This window comes from Nicotiana attenuata, unplaced genomic scaffold (genome assembly GCF_001879085.1).
Source record: "Nicotiana attenuata strain UT unplaced genomic scaffold, NIATTr2, whole genome shotgun sequence".
NCBI lineage: Eukaryota > Viridiplantae > Streptophyta > Magnoliopsida > Solanales > Solanaceae > Nicotiana > Nicotiana attenuata.
Genome location: NW_017671501.1, coordinates 1 through 9,638, shown reverse-complemented (window position 1 = coordinate 9,638; position 9,638 = coordinate 1).

Below are 9,638 nucleotides of genomic sequence, written 5' to 3'. Positions count from 1 at the left end.
ATGCCGGAAGAAAGAAAAGGTCCTCGGGTTATGCCGGGAGGTCCACGGGTTATGCCGGGAGAAAAGAAAAAACGGTCCCTGGGTTATGCCAGGGAGGTCCACGGGTTATGCCGGGAGAAAAGAAAAAGGGTCCCTAGGTTATGCTAGGGAGGTCCACGGGTTATGCCGGGAGAAAAGAAAAAAGGTCCTTGGGTTTTGCCAGGGAGGTCCACGGGTTATGCCGGGAGAAATGAAAAAAAGGTCCTTGGGTTATGTCAGGGAGGTCCACGGGTTATGCCGGGATAAAAGAAAAAGGTCCTTGGGTTATGCCAGGGAGGTCCACAGGTTATGCCGGGATAAAAGAAAAAGATCCTTGGGTTATGCCAGGGAGGTCCACGGGTTATGCCGGGATAAAAGAAAAAGGTTCTTTGGGTTATGCCAGGGGGGTCCTCGGGTTATGCCGGGATAAAAAGAAAAAGGCTCCTTGGGTTATGCCAGGGAGGTCCACGGGTTATGCCGGGATAAAAAGAAAAAGGCTCCTTGGGTTATGCCAGGGAGGTCCACGGGTTATGCCGGGATAAAAGAAAAAGGTCCTTGGGTTATGCCAAGGGGGTCCACGGGTTATGCCGGGATAAAAAGAAAAAGGCTCCTTGGGTTATGCTAGGGAGGTCCACGGGTTATGCCGGGATAAAAGAAAAAGGTCCTTGGGTTATGCCAGGGAGGTCCACGGGTTATGCCGAGATAAAATAAAGAGGTCCTTGGGTTATGCCAGGGAGGTCCACGGGTTATGCCGGGATATCTAGGAAAAGGGGCCCTATGCTACCATGATTTTGGTTTTTTTTTTTGTAAGGATGCAGGAAAGATTTTTTTGAGGAAACTTCCCTTCGAGTTGATTATTGTTGCGAGGCTGCTTCTAGCTCTTGCACATTTTCTTTTGATTACACCTGCTTCTTGCATGGTTGCTTTGGATTACACCTGTTTCAACTTTTCAAACAAAGAACAATTTGTTAGTTTGAAACGGTGGTTGGTTTTGTGGCCTTGATCATCTCAATTGCTTGACTTTGGCCCAACTTCTATTGAGAACCTCTGCTGCTTGCTGGTTTTGAAGATGAATCTCTTCTTAAACCGAAAGGCTCAACTTTTCAGGATTTCATGACAACTCGCCCGCGTGGGGCTCCGGCCTTTCACTTTATTCTGCCTTTTAAAACCTTTGTCCTTGACCTTTTTTTTTGTTTGTTTTTCTCTTTCAATAACTTTGATTTCAAAGCATCCGCCATCATGGCCAGTCGGGATTGACTTGATGCACCCGCTGAGGCTGGGTACTTTTCTTTAGCTTTTGTTAGGGAGAGCCCTGTAAAGCCAGTCCTGCCACCTTTTCTTTGTAATAGTTTCGGAATCAGCGTTAGACCGAAAGGGATTCAAGAAAAAAGTAAGCAAGAAGATGAATTTAAAGAGAAGCGCCCCTTTCGGGTGAAAGAGAAGGACTTATCTGGGGGTGCATGCAAGCTTCAAATAAACATGACATGCTTCTTGGACTGGATGCCCGACCCGCATAAACTTCCAACTTCTCGTAAACTCATTGACCCGTGTCTCAGAACCAGGGAACCTTTCCAGGACTCTTTCAGTGGTGGGAGATGCCTTCTCTTCGGCCGACGGCGCCCTTTGCGAGTTTTCGCCAATCGACCTCTCTCATTTCTCTTCTCACCGTCGCCCGATAGTGCTCTTTACGAGTTTTCACTAAGCGGACTCTCTCATTTTCAATTTCTCTACTCACCGTCGCCTTATGGTGCCCGTAGGTTTTCACCGATAAGACTCTCTCATTTTATTTCTCTCAATTTGATTGCATCAGATTCCAACAATGATGTTTTCAATTCCACGCCTTTGCCAATTGATCGGAAGGACTTGGACAAGGTTTTTGGGTAAAAAGAATCTTGGATGGAATTACAACTTCAGAACCGTTTTGGTGGGCTCATTGCCGAGCCATTATATTATCTGCCCCAGTTTCATTTTTTGGGGGAATTGGGATTTTTGTTTTGGTGTGACTGAACCCCAGGGAGAGGCTGCCTACGTATCCTTTCGGAATCAAGTCAGACGTAGTTCAGGAAACATTTGTTTTTAGTTGTTTTTGTTTTTGTTTTGTTTTGTTTTTCTTTTTCTTTTTTCATTTTTCTTTTCTTTTTTTTTTCTTTCTTTTTGTTTTCTTTTTTTTTTCTTTTTCCTCTTTTTTTTTCAATAGTACTTTCGGGTTCCAAAGAGGGCAATCAAAGAAGAGTAACCGGCTCAAATGGGTTTGCAAAGGGTGTTTGGACAGCGAGAAAGAAAGCCTTCGTCATCTCAATTGCACAAAAGTTATCACCGCAGCAAACCTAGACATAGTACCTTTTTACTGCGTCCGCATTCACAGCGGCTTCGGGATCGCTTCCTTCTATGTCTCCCAGATACAATGCTCCTCTCGGCAATATCTTTCTGATGATGTACGGACCTTTCCAATTAGGAGCAAATTTTCCTTTTGCTTCCTGATGATGCGGAAGAATGCGCCTTAACACAAGTTGTCCCACTTCAAAATTCCTGGGTCGTACTTTTTTGTTATAAGTGCGGGCCATTCTTTGTTGGTACAACTGCCCGTGACAGACCGCGGCCATCCGTTTTTCATCAATTAAAGACAACTATTTCAGACGAGTCTTGACCCATTCACTATCCTCGATTTCTGCTTCGACGATTATCCCGAGCGAAGGGATTTCTACCTCTGCGGGTATAACAGCCTCGGTTCCATAGACCAAAAGGTATGGGGTAGCTCCTACCGATGTGCGCACTGTGGTGCGATATCCCAGTAATGCAAAAGGCAACTTTTCATGCCATTGTCTAGAGCTCTGAATCATCTTTCTCAAAATCTTTTTGATGATCTTGTTTGCTGCTTCAACGGCACCATTGGCTTTGCGCCGATAAGGAGTAGAGTTTCTATGCATTATTTTGAATTGTTCGCATACCTCCTCCATCAAACGACTATTCAGGTTGGCAGCATTGTCTGTGATGATAGTTGCAGGAATGCCAAAACGGCAGATAAGATTAGAGTGCACAAAATCTACCACCACTTTCTTGGTGACTGACTTGAGAGTGATGGCTTCAGCCCATTTCGTGAAGTAGTCAATGGCAACCAGTATGAACCTATGTCCATTTGAAGCTTTTGGCTCGATCGGCCCAATGACGTCCATGCCCCAAGCAACGAATGGCCAAGGTGCTTACATAGGATGCAGTTCTGTTGGAGGCGCATGAATCCAATCACCGTGCACCTGACACTGATGGCACTTTCGGACAAAGCTAAAGCAGTCCTTTTCCATGGTTATCCAGTAATACCCTGCTCGAAGGATTTTCTTTGCCAAAACGTACCCATTCATGTGAGGTCCGCACACTCCTGCGTGTACTTCGTGCATGATCCTTCCAGCCTCCTCGGCATCAACACATCTTAACAAGTTGAGATCAGGGGTCCTTTTGTACAGGACATCACCGCTTAAGAAGAAACCACTTGCATGCCGCCTAATGGTTCTCTTTTGATCTCCAGTAGCTTGCTCGGGGTATTCTTGTGTTTTCAGGAACCTTTTGATGTCATGATACCATGGCTGGGTGGTTGACTCTGCCTCAACCGTGTTACAATAACCATGCCTTTCCTTGATTTGGATTTCCAAAGGATCAATGTGGGCATTGCCTGGGTAAGGCAGCATCGAGGCCAGAGTGGCAAGCGCATCAGCTAGTTCATTGTGACACCGGGGAATGTACCTGAACTCTATTGATTTGAATCGCTTGCCAAGATCTTCCACATGTTGGCGATAGGGAATAAGCTTAACATCTCGGGTTTCCCATTCTCCTTGGGCTTGCCGGATAATCAAATCTGAATCCCCCATAATCAATAACTCTTCAACGTCTTGGCCAATTGCCATATTCATACCCATGATGCAGGCGTCATACTCAGCGGTATTATTTGTGCAGAAAAATCGGAGCCTAGCGGTGGCTGGGTAGTGCTGACCGGTGGGTGAGATCAGGATTGCCCCAATTCCTACACCTTTGGCGTTTACTGCCCCATAAAAGAACATTTTCCAAGCATTGGTATCTTCAGAGATTGCTTCTATTGAATTTACCTCTTCATCTGGGAAGTAAGTGCTCAACGTTTGGTATTCCTCGTTAACCGGATTTTCAGCCAAATGGTCTGCCAATGCCTGGGCTTTCATCGCCGTGCGAGTGACATAGACTATGTCAAATTCAGTGAGCAAAATCTTCCATTTGGCTAATCTCCCTGTGGGCATCAGTTTCTGGAATATGTATTTCAAAGGATCCAACCTGGTTATGAGGTAGGTGGTGTGAGCTTGAAGATAATGTCTTAGCTTCTGGGCAACCCAAGTCAAAGCACAGCAGGTCCTTTCCAACAGTGTATATTTAACTTCATAACTGGTGAACTTCTTGCTCAAGTAGTAAATTGCCTGTTCTTTCTTCCCAGTTACATCATGTTGCCCGAGGACACAACCGAAAGAATTTTCTAAGACTGTCAGATACAAGAAAAGAGACCTCCCTGGCTCTGGTGGGACCAAGACTGGCGGATTCGTAAGATATTCTTTGATCTTATCGAAAGCTTCTTGGCACTCATCTGTCCACTTGACTGCAGCATCTTTCTTGAATAACTTTAATATGGGCTCACATGTGGAAGTCAATTGAGCAATGAACCGGCTGATATAGTTTAATCTGCCCAACAGGCTCATCACATCTTTCTTGGTTCTCAGAGGAGTCAAATCCCGGATACACTTTATCTTTGTTGGGTCTAACTCGATGCCTCTCCTGCTAACTATGAAGCCCAAAAGTTTGTCGGATGGGACACGCACACTTGGCTGGGTTCAGCTTCAGATCATACTTGCGCAACCACTCGAAGAATTTTCTCAAGTCTCGAACGTGATCATCCTGAGTCCGGGACTTGATGATTACGTCGTCAACATATACTTCTATCTCCTGATGCATCATATCATGGAAAATGGTGGTCATGGCCCTCATGTAGGTTGCCCCAGCATTTTTCAGACCGAACGGCATGACTCTGTAACAGTATGTACCCCAAGGTGTGGTAAAAGTTGTCTTTTCAGCATCTTCTTCATCCATCAACACCTGGTGATATCCTGCGTAACAGTCCACGAAGGACTGTATCTCATGCTTGGCGCAGTTATCAACAAGGATGTGGATGTTGGGCAAAGGGAAATTGTCTTTGGGACTTGCCTTGTTCAAGTCTCTGTAATCCACACACACCCGGGTCTTTCCATCTTTCTTTGGGACTACATTAGCCAACCATGTAGTGTACCGGACCACTCGGATTACCCCTGCTTTCAGCTGTTTTGTGATTTCTTCTTTGATCTTATCACTGATGTCAGTTTTAAACTTTCTCTACTTTTGCTGGACCGGAGGGCAATCGGGGTAAGTTGGCAACTTATGAACCACTAAATCAACACTCAGCCCTGGCATGTCGTCATATGACCAAGCAAACACATCTTTAAACTCAAACAAGAGTTGGAGTATTGCATCCCGAGTTTTCTTATCCGTGCGAACGCTTATTTTGGTTTCCTGGATTTCTTCGGAAGTTCCCAAGTTAACCGGCTCTGTATCATTCAAGTTTGGCTTAGGTTTATTCTCAAATTGTTCCAATTCTCGATTTATTTCCCTAAAAGCCTCTTCTTCATCATATTACGGTTCTTGGTTCATTATTTCACAATTAGACAGCATGTTTGGATCTGGGCATGAAGTCCGCAAGCATGTCATGTTATTTAAAGCCGCATTATTAGAACTGAAAAGAAGAAATAAAAAAAAAGAAAAATAGCAAAATCAGAGAGAATAAAGAAAGATGAACGATGAAATATTGATTTCATTTCTTGGAATTTGAAGATAACAGGGTTTACATCTGGGAATTTGAAGACAAGAAACTAAAGAAAACATCCGAGTTACACCCTGGAATAACTCGGGATGCAGAAAAAGTGGCAGGACAGGTCTACCGAGACTCCCGCCTGATTGGGAATGGCGTAGCCTTCCAATTCTGCAGCTTGGTGTTTGGCCCCATATACAACACCTCAGCGGTGCTGGAGCCTTCTCCTGGCTGAACCATGTGGGTTTCGTATAATATCTTCCTCATTGCCCCATATATTTCCTCAATCTCTTCGGCCCTAAAGGCCTCATCATCTTCCTGTTCACTGTACTTTGGCTTGACAAAGGTTTCATACAAATGTGGCAGTGGCTGTGGCAAGACCCATCCCTCACTCTTTCTCTCATCCGCCCATTTTATATCATCTGGGGTAGGGTGAAAACCTATCCCAAAGAACTTTTTAGTTGCAGGCAGGGTCACTGGTTCAAATATTCCTAGCAGAGATTTTCCATGTCTCTTCCGTGGTCTGAAGCCATGTCGGATCATTTCTTTGGCCACCATAATCGAGGCATTGGAAAGGAAGGGTTGGGGGCAAGGGTCTCCTTCTTCATGCTGGTCTGCCACCACAACTTTAAAGGCCTGATAAACTATGTGCTCACTGCCTTCTCTCGCTTCAAGACATGGGACTGATGGGTCCCGATAAATTGATTGTTCATCCTCCCCGTGGACCATGATCTCTTGGTCCTCATGCTCATATTTTACCATTTGATGAAGAGTGGAGGGTACAACCCCTGCTGCGTGGATCCATGGCCTTCCCAAAAGAAGGTTGTAGGAGGTGTCCACGTCTAGAACCTGGAAGGTTACTTTAAAATCTACTGGGCCGATGGTCAGAATTAGGTGAATTTCTCCAATGGTGTCTCTTTTGATACTGTCAAAGGCTCTCACACAGACATTGTTGGGACGAATCCTTCCAGTCCCGATTTCCAGCTGTAGTGTGGAGATTGGGCAAATGTCCACCCCAGAACCTCCGTCTACCATGACCCTCTTCACATAGTATTCCTCACATTTGACGGTTAAGCGCAAGGCTTTGTTGTGAGCGGCTCCTTCTAGAGGCAAGTCATTTTTGCTGAATGAAATCCTATTGATGGCGAAAAATCTTTCTGCCATTCTTTCCAACTGTTCCACCGAAGTTTCAGCTGGCACGTATGCTTCATTCAGGGTCTTCATTAAAACCTTTTGGTGCTCAGGGGATTTCATCAACAATGACAGAAAGGATTCTCGTTAGGGAACTTTCGAAGCTGGTCAATCACTTCATAATCCGCCATCTTCATTTTTTGAAAGAAGGCTTCCGCTTTTTCAGTACTCACGGGTTTCTTAGATGGGAAACGCTTTCGGGTGGCGTTGTTCACTTCTTCTATGTTGGAGTACTTTTTCACAGGGTAATTTCCTTGAACCTCTCCTGAGATTTCTTTGCCCTTATACGTCACCACTGTTTTATGGTAATTCCAAGGCACCGCGGAAGGATCTGTCATGGGCCTCTGTGGCGCGCGGCCAATAACCACGGGCTCACTCAGCCTTGGTGGATTAGTTGGCCCCCGCACAACATAAGCTCCCTTGGGCACGTACATATGGGTTGCCTTTTTCAGTTCAAATCTCTTTGGAGGACTCAAAGTCAACTGCTTTTCGTTGCGGCCTCGTGGGACATAGAGAACAGCATCTTTGAGAGGCATTGCCCCAGTTTCAACTTCAATCTTCTTCTCTGACTTTGGAGGGATGGTTTTGTTCTTTTTCTCCCCTTTGTCTTGTTTTGGGGTAGCTTTTGGTTTCCTCTCTACATCAGCAATGGAGATTATGGCCTTCAATGCCGGGTCAAATTCCTTATCCTCACAAATCATTTCGATCACCGGTCCGTTGTAATGGGCTGGCAGTGGGTTATTAGTTACATTGGGGACATCCTCATCCCTTAGCACTATCTTCCCCTGTTCTATCAAGTTATCCACTACTCTTTTCAAGGTCCAGCAATCATCCGTATCGTGCCCTTCTGCTCCTGAATGATAGACACATCTGACACCAGCTCTGTAAGCAGGTGATGCTGGGTTTTGCCTTGTTTGAGGAACTGGCTGCATCAGACCCATTTGGACAAGTTTTAGAAACAGACTGGAGTAGGATTCATCGATTGGTGTAAAAGTTTGCCTCATGGGTGGCTCACGAGGGGGAAAGTTGTTTTGTGGAGGACAAGGATTGTAGTGGTTTTGGTGAGGAGGCTGGTTTCTTGGAAATGGAGCTTGGTTTCTATTGGCATGTGGCTGCGGCCGAGCAAAGGGTTGAGCATTCATGACCGCATAGGGTTGAGGAGCATAAGCCATGTCATGGTGAGGGTAGTAATGTTGAGGGGTTCTTTCCGAGAACATGGGTCTAGGAGCGCGGTGTCTTCTTGCACCCGATGCTGCCATAGCCGTTTCTTCTTTCTTCTTACCCTTGGCCATTCCTCTAGACCCGCCTTGGATGGCTTGGGAGGTTGCTCTAATAGCCGATTGGCTCAGAATTCTGCCTGTTTTTAGTCCATTCTCCACCATTTCACCAATTTTGATAGCTTCTGCGAATGGTTTACCCATAGCTGACATCATATTTTGGAAATAATCAGCTTCTTGAGCTTCAAGAAACACCGTGACCATTTCAACCTTGTCCATCGAAGGTTTTACCCTTGACACCTGTTCACGCCATTTGATTGCATACTCCCTAAAGCTCTCCGAAGACTTCTTTTTCAGATTTGCCAACGAGATCCGGTCTGGAGCAAAGTCTATATTGTACTGGAACTGTCTAACAATGTCTCTCGCGAGGTCGTCCCAGATGTGCCAACGAGAAATGTCTTGATCCATTTACCACTCGGAGGCGATACCCACCAAGCTTTCCCCAAAGTAAGCCATGAGCAATTCTTCTTTTCCTCCAGCCCCACGCAATTGATTGCAGTATTTCTTAAGGTGAGCAATAGGATCGCCATGCCCATCGTATTTCTCAAACTTCGGAGTCTTGAATCCCATAGGCAAATGCACGTGAGGGAACATGCACAAATCAGTATATGACACACTCTTTTGCCCGCTTAAACCTTGCATGTTTTTTAGGCTTTGCTGTAAGCTCCTCATCCTTTTTGCCATTTCATCATGTTCGGGAGCTTTAGGAGTTTTATCCTGTCCGGGTGTGAACTCACATGGAGGTGGCTGCGGGTAAGTATATGTGGGGTACTGAGGAGGCTCCACTTGAAAAATAGGATTTTGAAAAGTAAAGGCCGAAGGATTAAAAGTAGGCCTAGGCACTGAAGGCTGTGTGGTGGCCGAGTACGGTGGAGCGGTAAAGATATTGGGGTCTACTCCTGATGTGAACACCTGGGGGCGGACCTCAGAAGGTGTTCCTATAAAATGAGAAGATATGGTGGGTTGTCCCAATGGGGTATTCGGATGACTGATGGGAATATTAGAAGTACCCTCTGATCTTGGGAACAGTTCAGGAAAGCCGGGGATAGCACTTTGAGGCTCCCTTCCATTAGGCCATGCATCCCACATCTCCATGACCCGGAGACGTAAGATTCTGTTTTCTTCGGCTGCTGCAGACTCGGAGGCCGGGATGCCCGAGATGGGGCTATCCTCAAGGATGGGAACTACTGGCAAGGTCATTTCCGATGACATTTCTACGCTCCCTTTTGATCTGGTAAAATACTGATGTGATGCCAGTTTACCAAAAACCAACCACCGTTTCTATAAAACCTAAGCTGGAATAT